The sequence below is a fragment of the Arachis ipaensis genome, chromosome B8 (genome assembly GCF_059453495.1).
Source record: "Arachis ipaensis isolate K30076 ecotype BB chromosome B8, ASM5945349v1, whole genome shotgun sequence".
NCBI lineage: Eukaryota > Viridiplantae > Streptophyta > Magnoliopsida > Fabales > Fabaceae > Arachis > Arachis ipaensis.
Window position 1 is genome coordinate 25,470,118 of NC_142443.1, and position 9,508 is coordinate 25,479,625.

The window sequence follows — 9,508 nt, forward strand, 5'->3', positions numbered from 1 at the left end:
AGATGAGTTTTTATCGAATAAGATATAAAAAATTAATTTTATTTTTAATGTTTAAATTTATATTTTAGATTTATGATTTTGGATGTGTTTCAAAAATATTTTTTGTATAAGTTAATAATTTTATGTGTTACAATTAAAAAAAATTAATTTTTACGAACATACATTTTAATAATTTTAAAAGCGTTAATGTTCAAATAAGTAATGAAAAATCTAACTAATAATAAAAAAAAATTGTTGAAACTATAAACCTTTATTAAATTTTTATTTATTATCTTTTTCTTTCCAAATACCTGTAATTGCTCTTTCATTTATCTTTAATTCAGTCTAATTATTTTATGTTGGTGGTCTTCTCTAATAATTCTAAAGATAAAGATTAAAAAGATAAAAGAAAGAAAGAAAAAAAAAGTGAAGAAGAAGAAAAGAATATTGATGTATAGACTGATAATTCATTTATTGTTTAATTTAAATGTTGATATAATCTTATTAAAATTTTATTCGATAATAACGATGAATGAATTATGAGTTAGCATGCAAATCATTCGAAATAGAAACAAAATAACACGACTCATCTAATAATAGTAATAAAATATTAAATATGAAATAATAAATTTATCTATAGAGGAGTAATACTCTTCTATGGAGATTTCTGTGAAGAAGAAAAGAACGTAGAGGGAACGTACAAAGTAAGAAGTTAGAGAAATAACTATTTTATAGAGTGGATAGAAAATTAAAAAAATTTTAGTATTTAAAATTTAAATTAATTTTAATCACTAACATATTTAGCTACAAATTAGGAATGTGTTTTAATTAAAATTTAATTAAATAATATTATTTAAATTTTAAAAGCTGATCAAAGACTGAATTTTGTTATACAAGTAGCATTTTTCATTCTCTATCATCACTACAAGAAAAAGGCGCATTTGTAACAAAAAAAAAGGTCCATTGCAGTAAGTCCCGTTACAAAAAGTTTTTGTAACGAAAAATGGAACTGTTACAATTCAAAACTATATTTTGTAACAATTTTTTTTGATACAAAAAACCAGAAGCCGTTACAAAAGTGGTAACAATTTTTTATTTTGAAGGTATCTTTCGTGACAGTCAATTTTTTTTCCTATCAAAAAATTTTGTTATAAAATGTAACATGATTTTGTAACATTTTTTTCTTTAGTTACGAAAGCAAATTAATTATTTTGTAACAAATTTTTTTTATTACAAATTACATGCATAATTTACTAAATTATTTTTTAAATTAACTAATATATTAACAATTTTAATAAGCAAGTTTACATGTATATAATATGCAAAAACATACATAAGTCAAACAAGATCTTTTTAGCTAAAATTGTCTTGAAACAAAATAACATTAGCTAGTGAGTACATTGATTAGTTCAACCAAAACATAAAAGTTCTAACATACAAAGTTCAACCAAAACATAAAAGTTCTAACATAGATTAGTGTCTCTATACATCAAAACATTCTTGAGCCCTCTAAGTAGCATATAGTCACCATTTCAACACTCCTGTAAATAAGAAAAACCGAACCAAATAAGTTAGAAACAAGATATAACACTAATTATAATTTTTCCACTAAGTTTTATCCAAAATGTTTAGAAAAATTTCGGCAGAACGTCCCCTAAAATTTGGATATTTCCACCGTCCACAGTTCCAACAAACACAACCAATTCGCAACTTATGTCTCAGCCATACCCAACCAAATTTATCAAACCAAATTTTTCAACCATGACACAAGTAAAATGTGATAAATAGATCCATATACAAATTAAAGTATACTAATATAAAATGGGAATCATCTACGAAAATGTATTAAAGTCATAAGCAACTTTAGGAGTACCTTTAGGGTCTAGTTTGTTTCATTGTCAAAGCGCGCTATGAGAGAGTTCACAACAGCTTGTTGAGCTTCCAATTGAGCTTTCATTTGAGCTAATTCTTCCTCTTGCCGTGTTCGTTGCTCTTCAAGTTTTTCTTTGAGCACATCTATTTCCTTTGTTAGCTCCTCACGATCTTGCATTGCCTCTTGAAATTGTGCTTGAATCCTTAACTTAAACTTTGGAGTCTTTATGCCATAACTTGCACCACTTTTGTCACCTCTCACAAGTAGAAAAGCTTCATTTGGAGTGAGAGAATTTTCCAAATCATAGGATTCATCGAGCATACAACTAATATCATCCTACACAATCCAATTTGTGATTTGAAAATGTAGATAAAATTTAAATTCCATGCAGTTGAAAGAGGAAAAGGTTAGTAATGTTACATCAATTTGTTTAGCTTTTTCATTGACCCATTCTCCATTACTCTTTTGATGAGTAATTTGCCACAATTCTTGAATGTCAGGCTCGACACCGGTTCTAGGATGGCGCTGCAAATTTTTTGGAAGTTTAAAATATAGCATGTAGTTAAGTGCAAATGTGACATAGCAAAAAATATAAGACCAAATTAAAACTTTAAGACTATTTACCCGATCACGTCTAACAATTTGAAATGTCCTTCGACCAACAATATGTGGTACAACATGATGCTTTCTATTATCTTTGTTTTTTAAACTTTTTTCCTATAGAAGACCAAACTCACAAAAGACAAAAGGAGGTAAGGTATAATTATTTGCATTGACCTAAAATAGCAAAACAACATAAGAACACCTCAATGGTTGTGAAAAGAAGGACTTCCAAAGTAGGATACCAAATTCTCCCATGTCTCCGGTAGAACATTGTTTGGTGGATTTTGAAGGTGCTCCTCATCAGTTTGATACAACTCATAGTGCTCACGCAATCTTGAGCGCCAACTTCGATAACATATGTTAACCTTAGCTAAAATCATATTGCGCATTACTTGCGTATCTGCTATATCAAACTTTTCCTACATATGATTTGTCAAAATTAGTTAGCAGAAATAAACCCTATAATATACATAATAGCAGAAAATATAAATATGTATTACCAAAACAATGTCGCATATTTTTTGCTTGACATCATCTCCAACTTGGCTCCATTTCTCTACATCCAAAGGAGCATTTTGTCTTGTAACAATACCCACTTCAGATGCAAACAGATCAGCATGGATGCCATTAGGAGCTAAGTTCTCCAAAGAGATCGGCAATTCCAATTTACCATTTGTCTTTGTTTTGATAACCCTATTTGTTGCAATCCCACGCGAAGGTCCCCTTTTACCAATACACCTATCAACAGGAGCAGTGGGTGGTGCTGAAGTAGGTCTGCCTGGGCTGGGACAGGGGCTGCTGTGGTGGGGGCAGGGGCTGCAGGGGCTGCCGGGGCGGGGGCAGGGGCTGTAGGGGCTGCCGGGGCTGGGACAGGGGCTATAGGGGCTGCCGGGGCTGGGGCTGGGGCAGGGGCACGGGCTGCCGGGGCTGGGGCAGGTGCTCGTGGTGTATAACCAGATGTAGCAGCCCTTGTCAATCTCCGTGTAGCCATTATGTTACGCAATCTACAATAAAGTTAACAGAGATAAAATTAAAGAAATAAAATAATAAATTATCTACATCATTTAATATACAATTACACAAAGGAAAGCACATCAATAAAAGTTGGACATGATTCAAAATATATTATACTTTTCAAAAAAGTTAAACAAGTGGAACAAAGAGTGAATAACTTAGCAAATGAAAATATGATGTCAATTCGTAAAGTTTAACTACTTTAAAGTCAATCACCATCCTATACAAAAAGTGGATAAGGTCAATCACCATCCTATACAAAAAATGGATAATTTAGCAATTGCAAATATCTTGTAATCCCCAAAATAAATACTAAGAAGTCAATCACTATCATTTGAATCTTCTTCTTCTTCTTCTCCTTCTCCTTCTTTTTCTTCCATAGACTTAGGCACGTCCACACTCGATCCCTTTATGTCACCTCTACCCAATTCCATCAAAAAATTGATATCACCCAAATATGGTACTTGATTAAAGCTTCCCATTTCATCTTGTTGGTATGCCTCTTCTTGCATGATATCTTGCTCAGGCACATCATATGTATTGCGAGGCTTTACTCGGACCATAGTACACCAATTAGGCCTTTTAATTGTCTTTACATAGTATACTTGTTCAGCTTGACATGCTAAAATGAAAGAGAGAAGGCAATATCCAAAAATAATTCATCGAGGCACTTCCTAAACTCAGGAGTACGCCTATCAAAATTAACCCAATATTTCTGGTAATTGACCATTGGACTAATTTCTGCAGGAGACGAGAATGGATAGAAGGATGTAAAGAGTGAAAAAAAAGAGAGCAGCATGACATAACATAGCATCACAGGGACTATCACTTTCAAAATCACAAAAAAAAGTGCAAAAAATAGAGGCAAAATAATAAAACCCAGAAATAAAAAATAGAACAAAAATATCAACTCTCCAAATAACCTAAAAATCAGATAATCAACCATGTTACACACCAATACTTTCAACCACAACATCATCAGCATAATCAACTAACAATATTTTCAACCACAATATCAGCAGAATCAAGGTTCAATATTTCAGCTAAGATTATCAACTAACAGCATATTTAACAATACTCAAATAAACTGAAGTTACCTTTAGCAGAAACATAATCGGACTAGACCAGACCAGCAGGAGAAGAAGGACACCCGAATAAGACCAGCAGAGGCAAAGGACAACACCGGATGAGCAGAGCAGCATAAACTATCCTAATTCAATGCAATGTAAAATACACAACATTATTAACAAAATTTAATCAATATCTCTATGTTACTAAGGATCAAATAGTTACCTACTTTACTCAATTCACAAACACAAAAGTATAAAAAAAAACAAAATCGAACAAAGTTAAAAGAAAGCAAAAGCTAATAACACTAATATAGTCAAACAGATATAAAACTAATTTTTTCAGTCACAACATCAGCAGAATCAAGGTTCAATAATAAATTAAACTGGACTTACCTTCAGCAGAGGAGACGATCGGAGCAGACCGGCAGCAGACTAACGAAGCACGGCAGAACCAGATGAAATTAAAGACTGCAACACAACACCAGAAGAAGACCCTTTTATTAAATCTTCATCATTTCACTATCAAGCTAGGAGACAAACTTTTTAGTGCTAATAAAAGTTTCTTCTGCTTTATTATGTAACTCAGGTTTTCCAACTTTAGTATACAAGCCTCAACAAAGGAAAAAGAACAAACATAACAACATATTAAATCATCTACTTTTACATACAGATATAGTTAGGAATTAGCATCAATTTTTCTCTTCTAAACCTACAATAAAACAGCAACAATGAAGTCCACAAAATTAGTATACAATAACTACATATTAGAAAAAAACGCCTCTACACTGAAGAATGTCAGAAGCAGAACCACACTCAGCGACGGGTTGGGGCCGTTCCACCATTGAAGACGCAGGCCACCGGCGAGGAGAGCTGACAGCACGATCAGAGCTTTGGCACGAGCAGAGCTTCTGCACGAACAGAGCACAGCTAGCAGAGGAGTCACCCAACAAGACGACCACAGAAACGGAGGTAGCAGATACAGAAGAGGCACGACGCAGAGGCAGAGAAGGCGGAACGCAGGGGAGCCTAGACGGCCAGGACGACACAAACGGAGGTGAGCAGTGGCGCAGACGAAGCAGATTCAAGGAGCGACTGAAGGACCACGACGCCGCCTGAGACGTCTTCCAGGGGCTACGCCGGTGACTCTTCCTCTGGCAGCAGCTCCATTTTCCCTCGTAGATAGGGTTTGAGGACGACGCGATGGGTTGAGAGTGACTGAGGGTGAGGCTTCGAGTGAGGTGGGGGAATGGGGGAACCTTAGGATTTTTTTACTTTTTACATTCACTATAGATATTAGCTTTTGGGTTTTTACAGTGCATTTTGTTTTTTTAAATTTTTTTGGGAATATTTTTAATTACTGTTATTTATATTTATAAATTAATAAAAAAATTTTAAATTTCACAAATTAGTTTTAAGTTATCTTAAAATTCTGATTATTAAAAATTATATACTAATTTTATAAAGGCATATAAATTAATATTTACATCATTTAAAAATTAATGAATATGTAAAAAATAATATAAAAAATATATTTTAAAAGAATTACATAAACAATTTTTTTAATTTCTGAAAAAAAATAAAATTATTTTAAAAAAATATATAGACAATTTTTTTAATTCTTAAAGTTTTTAACATTTTGAAAAAAAGATTATAAATTATACATATATTTTGTGACACAAAAAAAAATTTGTTACAAAATAATTTGAGTTTTTCAAACCAAAAAATATTTTGTTACAAAATATTTGGATTTTTTAAAACAAAAAACTATTTTGTTACAAAATACTACGAATTTTTGTAACTACTTTACTTTTTGTTACAAAATATTACAATATTTTGTAACAACACACCACCGCGTTACAAAAACTAGCATAATTTGTAACAAAATAAAATGGATTGTTACAAAATATCTGGATGTTTTGTAACAATTTGTAATGTTGTTACAAAACATCAGCAACTATTATTACAAAAAAAATGGTTTTTTGTAACAATTTTAAATTTGATACAAAACTTTTGTTACAAATGTTCCATTTTCTTGTAGTGCATGATTATTTCTTGAACTTTAGATGCTAATATTTTTTATTTTTTAAAAAAATAATATTTTGTGATGTATTTAATTTAGTTTAATTCCTTTATCATATAAGGAACTGTATTTTTTATTTCATGTACCATATATTTTAATTTGTAATGTAAATTTTATTTAATTTAATGAATTTTTTTTGTAGTATTTCTTATACTCTAATGTACTCAAGAGTGTTTAGTTATTTTTCTTTAACTTTTACATTTTTTCTATTTTTTTTCTTGTACGTGAGTTTGTGCATTGTGTTGGTATTTTTATATTTTAGATAATTTATAACTGCAAGAAATTAAATTATTTTTAAAATCTTATTTTCAATTTCAAGGTCACGTTGTTATTATTATTATTAACAACTTTTAATAGAATTAGAGACAGTCTAGTTAAAAACAAAAAAAAAAAAAAGAAAAGGCAAACTCATAGCATTAGATTATGTGATAACATTGTTTATACTTTAATCCAAAATAATATTATTATTAGCTGTTGGTGGTGAAGTCTTCTTGGATCAAATACTGTAGTTAGTGCTTTATCAATTGATAACACTTCTTTCAAATGCTACTTGTTATCATGGTACAAAGAGTTTAGGAAAAAATCAAGAATTATTTAGAAAAGTATTATTTTTACTATTCATATTTCTCATCCGTGATTATAAGATTCTTACCAATATATAGACCAACAGTACACTAAGGGTACATTCGTTATGGAATAAAATTCTAATAAATTACATTGATTTTTTTTTCTAATCCTCTTTGATATTTTTCTGATTTTTTTCCCTAATTATAATATTCTAATACTCCCCCTCAAGGTGAGTAGTGGGATCACCAATACTCACCTTGGTTAGAACTTTAGTAAGGGCTTGTCTTTCTGATCTCACAAATGGAAGCTCAATAATGTCATTTTCAATTTTTTCTTTGATAAAGTGTCGATCCACCTCAACATGTTTTGTTCTATCATGTTGTACGGGATTATCTGAAATGCTGATTGTGGCTTTGTTGTCACATTTCAACTGGCTTGACAATTGTGGTGGAAACCCAATCTCAGTCATCAATTTTCTTATCCACAATATTTTAGTGATGCCTTTAAACGATCCCTCGAAATTCTGCCTCTGCGCTTGAAAGAGCTACAACTTTTGCTTTTCCAAGTTACCAGGTTGCCTCTAACAAGTGTAAAGTAACCAGCTGTTGATTTTCTATCATTTGGGTTGCCCGCCCAATCTGCATCGGTGTATGCCTCAACCTTCAAATGGCCATTCCTTTTGAAAATGATTCCACTTCCTGGAGCTCCCTTCAAATATCGAACTATCCTCATGGCAGCTTCCATATGATCTTCTTGTGACTTATGCATAAACTGACTTACTATTTCCACAGCATAAGCTATGTCAGGCCGAGTATGTAATAAGTAAATTAGTTTTCCAACCAATCGCTGGTACCTTTTCTTATCTGCTAGGGTGGCACCTTCTACTATCTTCAACTTGTGATTAACTTGCATGTGCGTATCTATTGGTTTACAATCCACCATTCCTGTTTCTGCCAGAAGGTCCAAGATGTACTTTCTTTGGGAGATAAAGATTCTTTTACTGGATCATAGAACCTCTATTCCTAAGAAATATTTTAGTCTTCCCAAATCCTTCATTTTGAAGTCTGTAAATAGGTTCCTTCTCAATTTTTCAATTTCTTCAGCAACACTTTCTGTTATGATCATATCATCCACATATATTATTAAGCAAGTGATTAAATCTCTCCTTTTTTTTCAAAAAAGGGTATGATCAAAGTTACTTTGCTTGTACCCATACCTTTTCATGGAATCTGTAAATCTTCCAAACCAGGCACGTGGAGATTGTTTAAGTCCATAAAGAGCCTTCTTTAACCGGCAAACTTCATGTTTTCTAAATCCTATTGAGAAACTTGGAGGAGCTTCCATGTACACTTCTTCTTTTAACTCTCCATGAAAGAAAGCATTCTTGACGTCAGATTGATAGAGTGGCCAATCTTCATTTGCTGCTATTGAAAACAACACCCTGATAGTATTAATCTTTCCAACTGGTGAAAAAGTTTCAGTGTAGTCGATACCATAGGTCTGTGTATAACCTTTGGCCACCAACCTTGCCTTGTACCGTTCAATAGTGCCATCTGCCTTGTATTTAATGGTGAAAACTCATTTGCACTCGACTGGCTTTTTTCCTGTCGGTAGGATACACTTTTCCCAAGTTTCGTTCTTCTCTAGAGCTTCCAATTTTGTATTCATGGTTTTTCGCCATTCAGCTTTCTCATTGGCTTCTTGGACAGTTCTTGGAATGTCTTCTGTTAAGAGTCTGGCCGAAAAAGCCTTTGCAACATCTGCTATTCCTTCTCTAGCCACTCTTATCGGGTATCTTGAGTTACGAAAAATATGTTCTGGTGAGTACCGATCAGGAGGCATCCCTCTGTTTCTTCTTGGAGGAAGAATAAAGGTATTGGGCTCTGGTTCTTCATGTTCCAGTGCTATACTGTTATTGTTAGTGGCCTCATTAAAAACAGGGAGTAAATTATCAGATTGACAATTACTTACCTCTTGTCTGACATTCTCAAAAGGACTTTCACTGGTTGTATGTACCGAGTTGTTTTCTACGTTGAGTGAAGTATGCTCGGTGGCTCCATCTACTTGCTCTGTTTGACCAGTTTCTGGGCAACAAAGGTTATTTAGCCAACTTGGTGGTTCATTATTGTTCTCCCCCTGAATGCCATGTTGGCAGCTGAAGTAAAATTCGAATTCTAAAAAATCACAATCCATGGTCACATGAATACGATGAGTGATTGGAATGTAGCACCTATACCCCTTTTGGTGTGTAGCATACCCAACAAAAATACATTTTTCTGCACAAGGATCAAGTTTGGTTCTATTGGCTTTGGGAATATGGAC